The sequence below is a fragment of the Eubalaena glacialis genome, unplaced genomic scaffold (genome assembly GCF_028564815.1).
Source record: "Eubalaena glacialis isolate mEubGla1 unplaced genomic scaffold, mEubGla1.1.hap2.+ XY scaffold_870, whole genome shotgun sequence".
Classification (NCBI taxonomy): Eukaryota; Metazoa; Chordata; class Mammalia; order Artiodactyla; family Balaenidae; genus Eubalaena; species Eubalaena glacialis.
In genome coordinates, this window is record NW_026871773.1 from 3,268 (window position 1) to 20,000 (window position 16,733).

The window sequence follows — 16,733 nt, forward strand, 5'->3', positions numbered from 1 at the left end:
CCTCCCGTTCTCCTCGGGGAACCATCAGTGTGTTTCCTATGTCTGTGAGTCTGTTTCTCTTTTGCACATACCTTCTTTTCTATTATGTTTTAGATTCCACGTATGTTTGTGCTTCTCTGTCAGACTTACTTCGCTAAGTGTAATGTTCTCTAGGACCATCCTTATTGTGGCAAATGGCAATATTTCGTTTTCTGAAATGGCTGAGTAATATTCCACAGTACATATATACCGCATCTTTTCCTGTCAGCCAACTGTTGATGGGCACATGGGTTTTTTCTATGTCTTGGCTGCGGCACACAGTGCTGCTGCAAACACGGGGGTGCGTGGATCTCTTCAAACAACAGTTTTTCTCTTTGGCGGATGTGTACCCACGACGGGGATTGCTGGATCATCTGATGGCTCATGTTTCTCCTGTTTATTTTGGTCGTTGTTTTTATTTATTTACTTACTTACTTACTTATAAGTACTAGTACTCGTGGTTTAAGAAGAAGAGTTGATTAACAATATTGAGTTAGTTTCAGGTGTACAGCAAGGGGGATACTGTTTTCCATGTCTAATATTGTTTCAGATTGATTTCCACTACAGGTTATTGCAGGATATTGACTATCACTCCCTGCGTTATTCTGGAAATCCTTGTTGCTTATCTCCTTTATATGAAGTACTGTGTATCTGTTCATCGAGCTCCTAATTTATCCCTCCACCCCTCCTTTTTACCTCGGGTAACCATCACTGTGTCTTCTAGGTCTGTGAGTCTGTTTCTGTTTTGCACATAGATTCATTGGGTAGTACTTTTTAGATTCCACATATCTTTGTGCTTCTCTGTCGGACCTACTTCACTAAGTGTAATATTCTCTGGGAGCATTCTTGTTGCGGCAAATGGCAATATTTCATTCTTTTTTATTAATGGCTGAGTAATATCCCATAGTACATATATACCACCTCTTCTTGTACTAGCCACCCGTTGACGGGCACTTGGGTTTTTTCCCGTGTCTTGGCTACTGCAAATAGTGCCGCTGTGAACGTGGAGGTGCTTGTGCCTTTTTGCACTCTTGTTTCGTCATTGCCGGGTACGTACCCAGGAGTGGGATTGCTGGATCATAGGGGACCTCTCCTTTGGCCTCTTTCAACCTCAACCCCCTCCTCCCCCCACCCCCGCCGCCACACACACCTGAGACCGGATGGTTTCTCCCGATGAGAGGTGATGTATATGTCTCTGGGGCAGTAGAATGCCCCCACCCCATTCGGACCCCGCCTAGCCCCTGAGGCGCGCTCCGTTTCTGCTCTTCTCTTGCCTGCCTCCTACCCACCGCCCCCAGTCCCAACCCACTGGTTAGCCTGACCACCTTGCCGCACAGCACACCAGTCTGGCGCGCTCACCCGCCACCCCACCGCGAAGGGGTCCCTCTCCCACCGTCTTCCTCGCCCCACAGCCCACTCACACACCCCGCCCTTCCCCCCAGCCTGCCGGCTCGGACCCCTCTCCCCGCCACCTTCCCCTTGTATCCCAGGCCCGACTGTCACATGTCCTGCCCGGAAGTCTCACTTCCGCCAGTGCTCCTCAGACGCACTCCTACTCCAGGCCCACCCCGGCCCCTGATCTGACCCACCCGTACACACGTGCCGGGCCAGGTGCTGCCACCACCCCCAAGCTTCTGCTGAGCCCCTGCCTGAGTGGCCAGCCGCTCTCCCGGGCCAGGTCCCAGCCAGCCCAACACCTCCCGCTCCTGCCCGCGCTCCACCCAGACACCCCAGGCCCTTCCTCGCACCTCCCAGCACGCGGCCCACCGCCGCCCTCTCTCCATGGGGTCCTTCTGCTCCGTTCCCTAACCCGCGTGGGGTGGCCACCGACCGCGGCCACAAACACCTTCATCCCACACTGTCAGCCACCCCCACGGCACCGGCAAGGGCGTTCAGGAAACCTGCTGCGGTGGTGCGAAGCACCCGTCTGCCCACCGGTGCTCCTTTCCACAGGGGATCCGGCTTTGTTAGAAGGCACCGCGTGTGACACCGCCGTCGCCGTCGGCGCTGCCGCCGCTGTCGCCGTGGGGGAAAAGCAGTGCTGATGGAGAGTCCAGACACAGGCGGGGGCGTTTGCTCGTGGCCACGGCCACGGCGGCGAGAGGCGCGGCCCCGGCCACTCGTGTTTGGGGCTGAGGCAAGCGTCCGAAAAGGAAGACACGGGACGTCGAAGGCCTCGAGTGGGCGCGCGCCAGTGCGGCCAAAAGGTTTGGCCGGGGAGGGAGGGTGGAGGTTGCCTGGCAGGGCTTGGGCTGGAGGTGCAGGGCACCGGGCGGCTCTTGTCGGGGCGCCGAGGCCGCGGAGCAAGCGTGGCCTAAAAGTGGGATGTGGACGGTGGGAGGTAGAGAGGCAGAAGAAAGGCTTCCCTGACCGGGAATCGAACCCGGGCCGCGGCGGTGAGAGCGCCGAATCCTAACCACTAGACCACCAGGGAGCGTCAGGCTCTACCACTGCTCCTGCTGGACCCATAGCACCCGCTCGGCGCCACCTTGGCGCCAAGACCCGGCCTTTCCAAGTCCAGCCACGCGCCGCCCCTGGCAATCCACGTGTCCTACCGTCCTTCCTGCTTGCAGCGCCCTCAGAACACTGCGCGCCTGCTTCTCGCACACACAAGAAAAGCCGCTGGGGCCAGCTAGCTCCCTGCTCCCAGCTCTCCCTCACAGGCCCCCGGCCGGCCGGCCGCCCGTGGAGCTCGGTAAAAGGTCAGCCCGCTGCGTTGGCCGGGAATCGAACCCGGGTCAACTGCTTGGAAGGCAGCTATGCTCACCACTATACCACCAACGCTGCACAGCCCGGGCCGCCCCGAGACGCCGGCACCGGGCTCGCCCGAGCGCACTCTCGTCGCCGCCGCCTTCTCCTCCTTCTCCTCCTCCTCCTCCTCCTCCTCCTCCTCCTCCTTCTCTTCCTCCTCCTACTCCCCTTTCTCTTCCTCGTCCTCCTCCTCGTCCTCCTCCTCCTCCTCCTCCTCAGCCGCCGCCGCCGCCGCCGCCGCCGCTTGGAGCAGCCCTGCCCCGACGCCCCGCCGGCCGGCAGCTCTGTGACGTCACAGGCGCCACCAAGGCTCCCCGGCGCCCCACCCGCGCCAGCCCTACGAAGCTGCCCTCGGCCACCGGCCCGACCGCCTCAGGGGGGCGCTCTCGCTGCCTTGCTGCTCCAGGGCCCTCCGCTCCACGCCGCGGCCCGCCCCCGCCCCCGGGGCACGCGTCTTCCAGCCCCCGGCTCGCCAAAGCCCTTCTCCACCGGGCGCTGGGCCAGGCCACTCCCCGCACCGACAGGGGGACGGCACTCATCCGCCTCCCACCCGTCCCGGCAGCTGTGCACCTATGCCGCTGTGCATAGCTGCGCAGCTGTGCGTCGCGACGCAAGGAGCCCCCTGAGACAGCCACTTGGGGCGGGCCGCAATGTCATCGGGCGCTTGTGGGGTCCAGAGGAGGCCGTCGCTCGGCCCTGGCGACTGAGCGCCCGGCGAGGAGGAAGGGCTGGGTGGCTGGAGGGGGGCGAGGGTGGGCAGGCTGGGCACGCGCTGGCGCCCTGCGCCTCGCTGGAGGGCGGAGGGCGGAGGGAGGAGAAGAAGGGCCCTTGGGAGCCAGGCGGCAGGACAGAGAGCGGCGCCAGCCACCAAAAGAGGGCGTGTTGCCTCCCCGTCGGGGAATCGAACCCCGGTCTCCCGCGTGACAGGCGGGGATACTCACCACTATACTAACGAGGACGGCGGCCACCGCCCCCGCGCCCGGCCGCTCTCGGGCTGCCTGCCGACGCCTCCCCCTGCCCTCCGGCCCCCTGCCCACCACGGGCGCCCGGCTCGTGCCCGACCCGACCCGACCCAACGCCACACCAACCGCGTCCTCCAAAGCAGCAGCCCCCGACCCCGACAGGGACCCGGACCCGCGTGGCCCTGAAAACTCCGAGTGCGCGCTGCCTACTGCCTCCGACGCGGGGATCGCGCCGGGTGGAGGGGGCCCGAGACGGAAAGCAAGGCTTGCGAGGAGGGGGTGGGCGCGCGCCGGGCCATGGCCGGCGAGGAGACGCGCGGGTGGGGGTCGGCGGCAGGGGCTGGCCCGACGCGGCCCGGCTGCGTCCGGGGCCAGGGGTGGGCGAGGGCGCCACCGCGGCGCAGCCAGGCGCGTCGTCTGGCCGTGCTCCCCGTCGGCCGCCGCGCGCCCGTTCTGTCGCTCACCCAGACGGCCGCGCGCCTGGCGCGGAGCACCGCGCCCCGCCAAGGGCACCGGGGTTCGCGTCGCGTCGGGTCCCAGCCAGCCCAGCGGCCACGCGCACGCCCAGGCCCGCCGTCAGGATGGCCGAGCGGTCTAAGGCGCTGCGTTCAGGTCGCAGTCTCCCCTGGAGGCGTGGGTTCGAATCCCACTCCTGACAAGCCAGCCTTTTGGCCCGCCCGACAAACGCACCCGGCCCTATGGCAGCGCTTTACTGCCTTCCAGTCCGTTCGCGCCCTGCACTCTTGCGGCCTCTCCAAACTCCGGCCCGGACATCCACGCCTCTCAGACGCGGGACCTTCTCAGCCACGGCCGCGGGCCTGGCAGAAACGGCGCACTAGGAACCCTCCGGCGACTGGCTTTCCGGACAAACGCCCTCCCCAGGGGCCAGCTCCTAAGCCCCCTCCTACCTGCACCCCCACCAGAAAAACCTTCAGTCCTTCGCAGCCCATCTTTCCTCACCTGCTTGCGGCTGCTGCTGCTGCTGCTGGTTTTCCTGCCTGCCTGCCTGCCTGCCTGCCTGCCTGCCTGCCTTCGTCCCTCCCTCCCACTCCCACTCCCACGCTCCACCCCGCCCCCACCGCCACACGCAGAACGGCCGCGTGTGGAAAGCCCGTCCACGCCTGGCCCGCCCTCCGACTTCGGCCCGGTGAACAGCGGACTCGCTCTCACAGCCTTTCTTCCACTTCCGCCACCAGCAGCTCTCCCTCTTTCCAACATCCTGTCCTTCCCACCAGCCCCAACGGCCCGCCTGCCCATTCCATTCCCTCCACAGCCACACCGTCTTGCCGGCCTGTGGTGCGTGCCCTCGGTGCTTTTTCGCCTTGGGACCTTGGCCGGACCACACCTGCCTACCTGCCTGCCTGCCTGCCTGCCTGCCTGCCTGCCTGCCGGGCCGCGTGCAGCCCAGCCTCCTGCTGGCCAGCCAACAGGGGGCCCTCCCTGCACGGGGCCTGGCGCAGGAGTCGCTCCCGGGAACGGTGCTCCAGTGAGTAGTGAGCGGAAGCCCTGGATGCCCTGTCACCCACCACAGACGTCCGGCCCCCAGCCCGGGCCACCCACCTCGGCGCCACAGCGCAAGTCCCTCGGGGAAGCCGCTGCTCCGGCCGGACCCAACCACACCCTGGCGCGCTCCCTCCCTCACCGGGCTGTCCGCGAGCCAGCAGCCAGTCTGCCCAAGTGCTTCTCCTCACAACCAACGCAGCAGAGCGGGACCCCGCGGGAGAGGGGTGGGCCAGAGCGCAGAAGCGAGGCTCAGACACCTTTGGTCTTGTGGCCTGAGCGCCGCTCGGCGACGGCGGCGGCGGCGGCGGCGGCGGCGGCGGCGGTGCCCGGTGTCCATCTCCCACGCTCGCGGTCCCTGCACAGCCCCGAGCTCCGATCCCTGCCCCCGCCCGCCCTCGCACGCCCCGCACCAGCAAGAAAGCCAGCCGCCAGAGGGGCTGTGCGTCGGGGCCGGGCGGCTGCTGAGAGGAACGTCGGCGCTCAGCCGCAGCGGCCACGCCTCGCCTGCCCTGACTGGGATTCGGGCGCGGGCCAGGCCGCTTCGGCTCCTGGCTTCCTCTGGCGACACCGACAGTCTCGCGGCGGCCGTGGACGGCAGAGAAAGCGCGGGACGGGCCGAGCACGCCTGCGTCCCTCCGTCCCTCGTCCCCTCGGTGCTTCCGACCGCCTCGCGCCCTGGGGTCGCCAGCGTGCCCGGAGCCTCTCATTCAGGTGGCCCGTCGGCCTCCTGCTCAAATGGAGCACATGCCCACGGGGCGAGCAGTGACCAGGGTCCGGCGGTTGGCGGCGAGCGCCGCTGGGGCAGCGCCGGGCGCCGGCGGCCATCGGTGCATGGGTGGTTCAGTGGTAGAATTCTCGCCTGCCACGCGGGAGGCCCGGGTTCGATTCCCGGCCCATGCAGCCGCAGCGTCCCCTTTTGGTTCCCGCAGCCCCACAGCGGAGCTGGGCTTCCCCGCTGCCACACTCAAGGCACCGGTCCTGCAACAGCTCGCTCACCACCGCACCTTCCGGCCCCCTGTCCTTCCCACGCAGACGCCCCCACCCCACACACACCCGGGAGCCACGCCTCCAGGACCTGACACCTTGCGGGCTCAGCCACTCTTACGCCCAGACCCCTTCCTTGTCCTTGCTCTCGTCCTTACCCCGACCCCGCTTGTGTCACGCTTCTCGCTGTAAGGAACACCCCACACTGGCACCCGCACAGCCCAACCTCTTCACCTTTCGCCACGTTTCCAAGCTCTCTGCCTCACTCTGCCCGCACTGCGAAAGTTATACTATGTTTGCACAACCAGGAGCAAGGAAGTTGCCACCTCTGGGAGTGATACATCCCATTTTCCTGGAGAGTCCCCAAAGCGTCCACTTGCACGAGGAGTTCAAAAAGAAGTCCACACTATCATCGCAGACTGCACTCTAGATTCATGTTCTGACCCTCGACAGAAATACGTTTCCAACACCGGCCCGCTCCTCCACCACTACTGCCACCACCACCATCAGCACGACAAACACCACCCCCTCCCCTGAACCTCTGCTCCCACCAACAGCGTCAGCCCTCGGGACAGCACCACCGGCACCACCACCTCAGCCTCCACCCTACTCCCACAGACACCCCCATCCCACCCCCTATCTCCCCACTTTTCCCCCGATCCTTTCCAAATCCTACGTTGTCAAGGATCCTGCCCTTGCCTCTGTCCCGTTGCCCTCCTTTTTTCCCCCTTCGTCTTCGTCTCCTTTTCGTAGCAGTACGGTTGATTTACAATACTGGGTTACTTTCAGGTGTACAGCCAAGTGATTCAGTTATATGTCCTTTTCCAGGTTATTTTCCATTATACGTTATCACGACATATGAATACAGTTCCCTGTGCTGTACGGCAAATCCTTGTTGCTTCTGTGCTTTATGTATAGTATTTCCCCTCTGTTAATCGCAGCTCCGGATTCTTCCCTGCCCTACACTTTCCCCTTGGGTAACGAACAGTGTGTTTTCCATGTCTGTGAGTCCGTTTCTCTTTGGCACATACATCCGTTTGTAGTACGGTTTAGATTCCACATATCTTTGTGCTTCTCTGCCTGACTTACGTCGCTAAGTGGAGTATACTCTAGGTCCATCCTTATCGGTGCAAATGGCAATATCTCACTCTTTTGTATGGCTGAGTAATATTCCACAGTACATACGTACCACGTCTTCCTGTGCCAGCCATCGGTTGATGGGCACTTGGGTTTTGTCCATGTCTTGGCTGTGGCCCGTAGTGCTGCTGTGAACGTGGGGGTGCATGGATCTCTGCAAATGACAGTTTCTCTCCTTTGCCGATGTGTACCCACGATGGGGAGGGCTGGATCATATGGGAGCTCGTATTCCACCTATTTATTTAGTGTGTTGTTTTTATTTATGCATTTAATATTTACTTATTCATTTACTTATAAGAACTAGTAGCTGTAATTTTGGAAGAAAAGTTGATTAACGATATTGAGTTAGTTTCAGGTGCACAGCAAAGCGGATACTGTCTTCCATGTCTAATATTGTTTCAGATTGCTTTCCATTACAGTTTACTACAGGATATTGAATATCATTCCCGGTGTTATTCTGGAAATCCTTGTTGCTTATGTCTTTTATATGAAGTACGGTGTATCTGTTCATCGCAGCTCCTAATTTATGCCTCCACCCCTCCCGTTCTCCTCGGGGAACCATCAGTGTGTTTCCTATGTCTGTGAGTCTGTTTCTCTTTTGCACATACCTTCTTTTCTATTATGTTTTAGATTCCACGTATGTTTGTGCTTCTCTGTCAGACTTACTTCGCTAAGTGTAATGTTCTCTAGGACCATCCTTATTGTGGCAAATGGCAATATTTCGTTTTCTGAAATGGCTGAGTAATATTCCACAGTACATATATACCGCATCTTTTCCTGTCAGCCAACTGTTGATGGGCACATGGGTTTTTTCTATGTCTTGGCTGCGGCACACAGTGCTGCTGCAAACACGGGGGTGCGTGGATCTCTTCAAACAACAGTTTTTCTCTTTGGCGGATGTGTACCCACGACGGGGATTGCTGGATCATCTGATGGCTCATGTTTCTCCTGTTTATTTTGGTCGTTGTTTTTATTTATTTACTTACTTACTTACTTATAAGTACTAGTACTCGTGGTTTAAGAAGAAGAGTTGATTAACAATATTGAGTTAGTTTCAGGTGTACAGCAAGGGGGATACTGTTTTCCATGTCTAATATTGTTTCAGATTGATTTCCACTACAGGTTATTGCAGGATATTGACTATCACTCCCTGCGTTATTCTGGAAATCCTTGTTGCTTATCTCCTTTATATGAAGTACTGTGTATCTGTTCATCGAGCTCCTAATTTATCCCTCCACCCCTCCTTTTTACCTCGGGTAACCATCACTGTGTCTTCTAGGTCTGTGAGTCTGTTTCTGTTTTGCACATAGATTCATTGGTAGTACTTTTTAGATTCCACATATCTTTGTGCTTCTCTGTCGGACCTACTTCACTAAGTGTAATATTCTCTGGGAGCATTCTTGTTGCGGCAAATGGCAATATTTCATTCTTTTTTATTAATGGCTGAGTAATATCCCATAGTACATATATACCACCTCTTCTTGTACTAGCCACCCGTTGACGGGCACTTGGGTTTTTTCCCGTGTCTTGGCTACTGCAAATAGTGCCGCTGTGAACGTGGAGGTGCTTGTGCCTTTTTGCACTCTTGTTTCGTCATTGCCGGGTACGTACCCAGGAGTGGGATTGCTGGATCATAGGGGACCTCTCCTTTGGCCTCTTTCAACCTCAACCCCTCCTCCCCCCACCCCCGCCGCCACACACACCTGAGACCGGATGGTTTCTCCCGATGAGAGGTGATGTATATGTCTCTGGGGCAGTAGAATGCCCCCACCCCATTCGGACCCCGCCTAGCCCCTGAGGCGCGCTCCGTTTCTGCTCTTCTCTTGCCTGCCTCCTACCCACCGCCCCCAGTCCCAACCCACTGGTTAGCCTGACCACCTTGCCGCACAGCACACCAGTCTGGCGCGCTCACCCGCCACCCCACCGCGAAGGGGTCCTCTCCCACCGTCTTCCTCGCCCCACAGCCCACTCACACACCCCGCCCTTCCCCCCAGCCTGCCGGCTCGGACCCCTCTCCCCGCCACCTTCCCCTTGTATCCCAGGCCCGACTGTCACATGTCCTGCCCGGAAGTCTCACTTCCGCCAGTGCTCCTCAGACGCACTCCTACTCCAGGCCCACCCCGGCCCCTGATCTGACCCACCCGTACACACGTGCCGGGCCAGGTGCTGCCACCACCCCCAAGCTTCTGCTGAGCCCCTGCCTGAGTGGCCAGCCGCTCTCCCGGGCCAGGTCCCCGCCAGCCCAACACCTCCCGCTCCTGCCCGCGCTCCACCCAGACACCCCAGGCCCTTCCTCGCACCTCCCAGCACGCGGCCCACCGCCGCCCTCTCTCCATGGGGTCCTTCTGCTCCGTTCCCTAACCCGCGTGGGGTGGCCACCGACCGCGGCCACAAACACCTTCATCCCACACTGTCAGCCACCCCCACGGCACCGGCAAGGGCGTTCAGGAAACCTGCTGCGGTGGTGCGAAGCACCCGTCTGCCCACCGGTGCTCCTTTCCACAGGGGATCCGGCTTTGTTAGAAGGCACCGCGTGTGACACCGCCGTCGCCGTCGGCGCTGCCGCCGCTGTCGCCGTGGGGGAAAAGCAGTGCTGATGGAGAGTCCAGACACAGGCGGGGGCGTTTGCTCGTGGCCACGGCCACGGCGGCGAGAGGCGCGGCCCCGGCCACTCGTGTTTGGGGCTGAGGCAAGCGTCCGAAAAGGAAGACACGGGACGTCGAAGGCCTCGAGTGGGCGCGCGCCAGTGCGGCCAAAAGGTTTGGCCGGGGAGGGAGGGTGGAGGTTGCCTGGCAGGGCTTGGGCTGGAGGTGCAGGGCACTGGGCGGCTCTTGTCGGGGCGCCGAGGCCGCGGAGCAAGCGTGGCCTAAAAGTGGGATGTGGACGGTGGGAGGTAGAGAGGCAGAAGAAAGGCTTCCCTGACCGGGAATCGAACCCGGGCCGCGGCGGTGAGAGCGCCGAATCCTAACCACTAGACCACCAGGGAGCGTCAGGCTCTACCACTGCTCCTGCTGGACCCATAGCACCCGCTCGGCGCCACCTTGGCGCCAAGACCCGGCCTTTCCAAGTCCAGCCACGCGCCGCCCCTGGCAATCCACGTGTCCTACCGTCCTTCCTGCTTGCAGCGCCCTCAGAACACTGCGCGCCTGCTTCTCGCACACACAAGAAAAGCCGCTGGGGCCAGCTAGCTCCCTGCTCCCAGCTCTCCCTCACAGGCCCCCGGCCGGCCGGCCGCCCGTGGAGCTCGGTAAAAGGTCAGCCCGCTGCGTTGGCCGGGAATCGAACCCGGGTCAACTGCTTGGAAGGCAGCTATGCTCACCACTATACCACCAACGCTGCACAGCCCGGGCCGCCCCGAGACGCCGGCACCGGGCTCGCCCGAGCGCACTCTCGTCGCCGCCGCCTTCTCCTCCTTCTCCTCCTCCTCCTCCTCCTCCTCCTCCTCCTCCTTCTCTTCCTCCTCCTACTCCCCTTTCTCTTCCTCGTCCTCCTCCTCGTCCTCCTCCTCCTCCTCCTCCTCAGCCGCCGCCGCCGCCGCCGCCGCCGCTTGGAGCAGCCCTGCCCCGACGCCCCGCCGGCCGGCAGCTCTGTGACGTCACAGGCGCCACCAAGGCTCCCCGGCGCCCCACCCGCGCCAGCCCTACGAAGCTGCCCTCGGCCACCGGCCCGACCGCCTCAGGGGGGCGCTCTCGCTGCCTTGCTGCTCCAGGGCCCTCCGCTCCACGCCGCGGCCCGCCCCCGCCCCCGGGGCACGCGTCTTCCAGCCCCCGGCTCGCCAAAGCCCTTCTCCACCGGGCGCTGGGCCAGGCCACTCCCCGCACCGACAGGGGGACGGCACTCATCCGCCTCCCACCCGTCCCGGCAGCTGTGCACCTATGCCGCTGTGCATAGCTGCGCAGCTGTGCGTCGCGACGCAAGGAGCCCCCTGAGACAGCCACTTGGGGCGGGCCGCAATGTCATCGGGCGCTTGTGGGGTCCAGAGGAGGCCGTCGCTCGGCCCTGGCGACTGAGCGCCCGGCGAGGAGGAAGGGCTGGGTGGCTGGAGGGGGGCGAGGGTGGGCAGGCTGGGCACGCGCTGGCGCCCTGCGCCTCGCTGGAGGGCGGAGGGCGGAGGGAGGAGAAGAAGGGCCCTTGGGAGCCAGGCGGCAGGACAGAGAGCGGCGCCAGCCACCAAAAGAGGGCGTGTTGCCTCCCCGTCGGGGAATCGAACCCCGGTCTCCCGCGTGACAGGCGGGGATACTCACCACTATACTAACGAGGACGGCGGCCATCGCCCCCGCGCCCGGCCGCTCTCGGGCTGCCTGCCGACGCCTCCCCCTGCCCTCCGGCCCCCTGCCCACCACGGGCGCCCGGCTCGTGCCCGACCCGACCCGACCCAACGCCACACCAACCGCGTCCTCCAAAGCAGCAGCCCCCGACCCCGACAGGGACCCGGACCCGCGTGGCCCTGAAAACTCCGAGTGCGCGCTGCCTACTGCCTCCGACGCGGGGATCGCGCCGGGTGGAGGGGGCCCGAGACGGAAAGCAAGGCTGCGAGGAGGGGGTGGGCGCGCGCCGGGCCATGGCCGGCGAGGAGACGCGCGGGTGGGGGTCGGCGGCAGGGGCTGGCCCGACGCGGCCCGGCTGCGTCCGGGGCCAGGGGTGGGCGAGGGCGCCACCGCGGCGCAGCCAGGCGCGTCGTCTGGCCGTGCTCCCCGTCGGCCGCCGCGCGCCCGTTCTGTCGCTCACCCAGACGGCCGCGCGCCTGGCGCGGAGCACCGCGCCCCGCCAAGGGCACCGGGGTTCGCGTCGCGTCGGGTCCCAGCCAGCCCAGCGGCCACGCGCACGCCCAGGCCCGCCGTCAGGATGGCCGAGCGGTCTAAGGCGCTGCGTTCAGGTCGCAGTCTCCCCTGGAGGCGTGGGTTCGAATCCCACTCCTGACAAGCCAGCCTTTTGGCCCGCCCGACAAACGCACCCGGCCCTATGGCAGCGCTTTACTGCCTTCCAGTCCGTTCGCGCCCTGCACTCTTGCGGCCTCTCCAAACTCCGGCCCGGACATCCACGCCTCTCAGACGCGGGACCTTCTCAGCCACGGCCGCGGGCCTGGCAGAAACGGCGCACTAGGAACCCTCCGGCGACTGGCTTTCCGGACAAACGCCCTCCCCAGGGGCCAGCTCCTAAGCCCCCTCCTACCTGCACCCCCACCAGAAAAACCTTCAGTCCTTCGCAGCCCATCTTTCCTCACCTGCTTGCGGCTGCTGCTGCTGCTGCTGGTTTTCCTGCCTGCCTGCCTGCCTGCCTGCCTGCCTGCCTGCCTGCCTGCCTTCGTCCCTCCCTCCCACTCCCACTCCCACGCTCCACCCCGCCCCCACCGCCACACGCAGAACGGCCGCGTGTGGAAAGCCCGTCCACGCCTGGCCCGCCCTCCGACTTCGGCCCGGTGAACAGCGGACTCGCTCTCACAGCCTTTCTTCCACTTCCGCCACCAGCAGCTCTCCCTCTTTCCAACATCCTGTCCTTCCCACCAGCCCCAACGGCCCGCCTGCCCATTCCATTCCCTCCACAGCCACACCGTCTTGCCGGCCTGTGGTGCGTGCGCTCGGTGCTTTTTCGCCTTGGGACCTTGGCCGGACCACACCTGCCTACCTGCCTGCCTGCCTGCCTGCCTGCCTGCCTGCCTGCCGGGCCGCGTGCAGCCCAGCCTCCTGCTGGCCAGCCAACAGGGGGCCCTCCCTGCACGGGGCCTGGCGCAGGAGTCGCTCCCGGGAACGGTGCTCCAGTGAGTAGTGAGCGGAAGCCCTGGATGCCCTGTCACCCACCACAGACGTCCGGCCCCCAGCCCGGGCCACCCACCTCGGCGCCACAGCGCAAGTCCCTCGGGGAAGCCGCTGCTCCGGCCGGACCCAACCACACCCTGGCGCGCTCCCTCCCTCACCGGGCTGTCCGCGAGCCAGCAGCCAGTCTGCCCAAGTGCTTCTCCTCACAACCAACGCAGCAGAGCGGGACCCCGCGGGAGAGGGGTGGGCCAGAGCGCAGAAGCGAGGCTCAGACACCTTTGGTCTTGTGGCCTGAGCGCCGCTCGGCGACGGCGGCGGCGGCGGCGGCGGCGGCGGCGGCGGCGGCGGTGCCCGGTGTCCATCTCCCACGCTCGCGGTCCCTGCACAGCCCCGAGCTCCGATCCCTGCCCCCGCCCGCCCTCGCACGCCCCGCACCAGCAAGAAAGCCAGCCGCCAGAGGGGCTGTGCGTCGGGGCCGGGCGGCTGCTGAGAGGAACGTCGGCGCTCAGCCGCAGCGGCCACGCCTCGCCTGCCCTGACTGGGATTCGGGCGCGGGCCAGGCCGCTTCGGCTCCTGGCTTCCTCTGGCGACACCGACAGTCTCGCGGCGGCCGTGGACGGCAGAGAAAGCGCGGGACGGGCCGAGCACGCCTGCGTCCCTCCGTCCCTCGTCCCTCGGTGCTTCCGACCGCCTCGCGCCCTGGGGTCGCCAGCGTGCCCGGAGCCTCTCATTCAGGTGGCCCGTCGGCCTCCTGCTCAAATGGAGCACATGCCCACGGGGCGAGCAGTGACCAGGGTCCGGCGGTTGGCGGCGAGCGCCGCTGGGGCAGCGCCGGGCGCCGGCGGCCATCGGTGCATGGGTGGTTCAGTGGTAGAATTCTCGCCTGCCACGCGGGAGGCCCGGGTTCGATTCCCGGCCCATGCAGCCGCAGCGTCCCCTTTTGGTTCCCGCAGCCCCACAGCGGAGCTGGGCTTCCCCGCTGCCACACTCAAGGCACCGGTCCTGCAACAGCTCGCTCACCACCGCACCTTCCGGCCCCTGTCCTTCCCACGCAGACGCCCCCACCCCACACACACCCGGGAGCCACGCCTCCAGGACCTGACACCTTGCGGGCTCAGCCACTCTTACGCCCAGACCCCTTCCTTGTCCTTGCTCTCGTCCTTACCCCGACCCCGCTTGTGTCACGCTTCTCGCTGTAAGGAACACCCCACACTGGCACCCGCACAGCCCAACCTCTTCACCTTTCGCCACGTTTCCAAGCTCTCTGCCTCACTCTGCCCGCACTGCGAAAGTTATACTATGTTTGCACAACCAGGAGCAAGGAAGTTGCCACCTCTGGGAGTGATACATCCCATTTTCCTGGAGAGTCCCCAAAGCGTCCACTTGCACGAGGAGTTCAAAAAGAAGTCCACACTATCATCGCAGACTGCACTCTAGATTCATGTTCTGACCCTCGACAGAAATACGTTTCCAACACCGGCCCGCTCCTCCACCACTACTGCCACCACCACCATCAGCACGACAAACACCACCCCCTCCCCTGAACCTCTGCTCCCACCAACAGCGTCAGCCCTCGGGACAGCACCACCGGCACCACCACCTCAGCCTCCACCCTACTCCCACAGACACCCCCATCCCACCCCCTATCTCCCCACTTTTCCCCCGATCCTTTCCAAATCCTACGTTGTCAAGGATCCTGCCCTTGCCTCTGTCCCGTTGCCCTCCTTTTTTCCCCCTTCGTCTTCGTCTCCTTTTCGTAGCAGTACGGTTGATTTACAATACTGGGTTACTTTCAGGTGTACAGCCAAGTGATTCAGTTATATGTCCTTTTCCAGGTTATTTTCCATTATACGTTATCACGACATATGAATACAGTTCCCTGTGCTGTACGGCAAATCCTTGTTGCTTCTGTGCTTTATGTATAGTATTTCCCCTCTGTTAATCGCAGCTCCGGATTCTTCCCTGCCCTACACTTTCCCCTTGGGTAACGAACAGTGTGTTTTCCATGTCTGTGAGTCCGTTGCTCTTTGGCACATACATCCGTTTGTAGTACGGTTTAGATTCCACATATCTTTGTGCTTCTCTGCCTGACTTACGTCGCTAAGTGGAGTATACTCTAGGTCCATCCTTATCGGTGCAAATGGCAATATCTCACTCTTTTGTATGGCTGAGTAATATTCCACAGTACATACGTACCACGTCTTCCTGTGCCAGCCACCGGTTGATGGGCACTTGGGTTTTGTCCATGTCTTGGCTGTGGCCCGTAGTGCTGCTGTGAACGTGGGGGTGCATGGATCTCTGCAAATGACAGTTTCTCTCCTTTGCCGATGTGTACCCACGATGGGGAGGGCTGGATCATATGGGAGCTCGTATTCCACCTATTTATTTAGTGTGTTGTTTTTATTTATGCATTTAATATTTACTTATTCATTTACTTATAAGAACTAGTAGCTGTAATTTTGGAAGAAAAGTTGATTAACGATATTGAGTTAGTTTCAGGTGCACAGCAAAGCGGATACTGTCTTCCATGTCTAATATTGTTTCAGATTGCTTTCCATTACAGTTTACTACAGGATATTGAATATCATTCCCGGTGTTATTCTGGAAATCCTTGTTGCTTATGTCTTTTATATGAAGTACGGTGTATCTGTTCATCGCAGCTCCTAATTTATGCCTCCACCCCTCCCGTTCTCCTCGGGGAACCATCAGTGTGTTTCCTATGTCTGTGAGTCTGTTTCTCTTTTGCACATACCTTCTTTTCTATTATGTTTTAGATTCCACGTATGTTTGTGCTTCTCTGTCAGACTTACTTCGCTAAGTGTAATGTTCTCTAGGACCATCCTTATTGTGGCAAATGGCAATATTTCGTTTTCTGAAATGGCTGAGTAATATTCCACAGTACATATATACCGCATCTTTTCCTGTCAGCCAACTGTTGATGGGCACATGGGTTTTTTCTATGTCTTGGCTGCGGCACACAGTGCTGCTGCAAACACGGGGGTGCGTGGATCTCTTCAAACAACAGTTTTTCTCTTTGGCGGATGTGTACCCACGACGGGGATTGCTGGATCATCTGATGGCTCATGTTTCTCCTGTTTATTTTGGTCGTTGTTTTTATTTATTTACTTACTTACTTACTTATAAGTACTAGTACTCGTGGTTTAAGAAGAAGAGTTGATTAACAATATTGAGTTAGTTTCAGGTGTACAGCAAGGGGGATACTGTTTTCCATGTCTAATATTGTTTCAGATTGATTTCCACTACAGGTTATTGCAGGATATTGACTATCACTCCCTGCGTTATTCTGGAAATCCTTGTTGCTTATCTCCTTTATATGAAGTACTGTGTATCTGTTCATCGAGCTCCTAATTTATCCCTCCACCCCTCCTTTTTACCTCGGGTAACCATCACTGTGTCTTCTAGGTCTGTGAGTCTGTTTCTGTTTTGCACATAGATTCATTGGTAGTACTTTTTAGATTCCACATATCTTTGTGCTTCTCTGTCGGACCTACTTCACTAAGTGTAATATTCTCTGGGAGCATTCTTGTTGCGGCAAATGGCAATATTTCATTCTTTTTTATTAATGGCTGAGTAATATCCCATAGTACATATATACCACCTC

General features: G+C 61.3%; 10 non-coding genes across 10 annotated transcripts; 4 read left to right on the forward strand and 6 right to left on the reverse strand.

Moving 5' to 3' along the window:
• Positions 1-2,380: 2,380 nt before the first annotated feature.
• TRNAE-CUC (transfer RNA glutamic acid (anticodon CUC)) lies at positions 2,381-2,452 on the reverse strand. Its single transcript has one exon. It is a non-coding gene; the product is annotated as a tRNA-Glu (tRNA).
• A 278-nt stretch (positions 2,453-2,730) lies between these two features.
• On the reverse strand, positions 2,731-2,802 carry TRNAG-UCC (transfer RNA glycine (anticodon UCC)). Its single transcript has one exon. It is a non-coding gene; the product is annotated as a tRNA-Gly (tRNA).
• Positions 2,803-3,655: 853 nt separating this feature from the next.
• Positions 3,656-3,727, reverse strand: TRNAD-GUC (transfer RNA aspartic acid (anticodon GUC)). Its single transcript has one exon. It is a non-coding gene; the product is annotated as a tRNA-Asp (tRNA).
• Positions 3,728-4,306: 579 nt separating this feature from the next.
• On the forward strand, positions 4,307-4,389 carry TRNAL-CAG (transfer RNA leucine (anticodon CAG)). Its single transcript has one exon. It is a non-coding gene; the product is annotated as a tRNA-Leu (tRNA).
• A 1,674-nt stretch (positions 4,390-6,063) lies between these two features.
• TRNAG-GCC (transfer RNA glycine (anticodon GCC)) lies at positions 6,064-6,134 on the forward strand. The gene has a single exon. It is a non-coding gene; the product is annotated as a tRNA-Gly (tRNA).
• A 4,135-nt stretch (positions 6,135-10,269) lies between these two features.
• On the reverse strand, positions 10,270-10,341 carry TRNAE-CUC (transfer RNA glutamic acid (anticodon CUC)). Its single transcript has one exon. It is a non-coding gene; the product is annotated as a tRNA-Glu (tRNA).
• Positions 10,342-10,619: 278 nt separating this feature from the next.
• Positions 10,620-10,691, reverse strand: TRNAG-UCC (transfer RNA glycine (anticodon UCC)). Its single transcript has one exon. It is a non-coding gene; the product is annotated as a tRNA-Gly (tRNA).
• An 853-nt stretch (positions 10,692-11,544) lies between these two features.
• On the reverse strand, positions 11,545-11,616 carry TRNAD-GUC (transfer RNA aspartic acid (anticodon GUC)). The gene has a single exon. It is a non-coding gene; the product is annotated as a tRNA-Asp (tRNA).
• Positions 11,617-12,194: 578 nt separating this feature from the next.
• On the forward strand, positions 12,195-12,277 carry TRNAL-CAG (transfer RNA leucine (anticodon CAG)). Its single transcript has one exon. It is a non-coding gene; the product is annotated as a tRNA-Leu (tRNA).
• Positions 12,278-13,964: 1,687 nt separating this feature from the next.
• Positions 13,965-14,035, forward strand: TRNAG-GCC (transfer RNA glycine (anticodon GCC)). Its single transcript has one exon. It is a non-coding gene; the product is annotated as a tRNA-Gly (tRNA).
• The last annotated feature ends 2,698 nt before the right edge of the window (positions 14,036-16,733 follow it).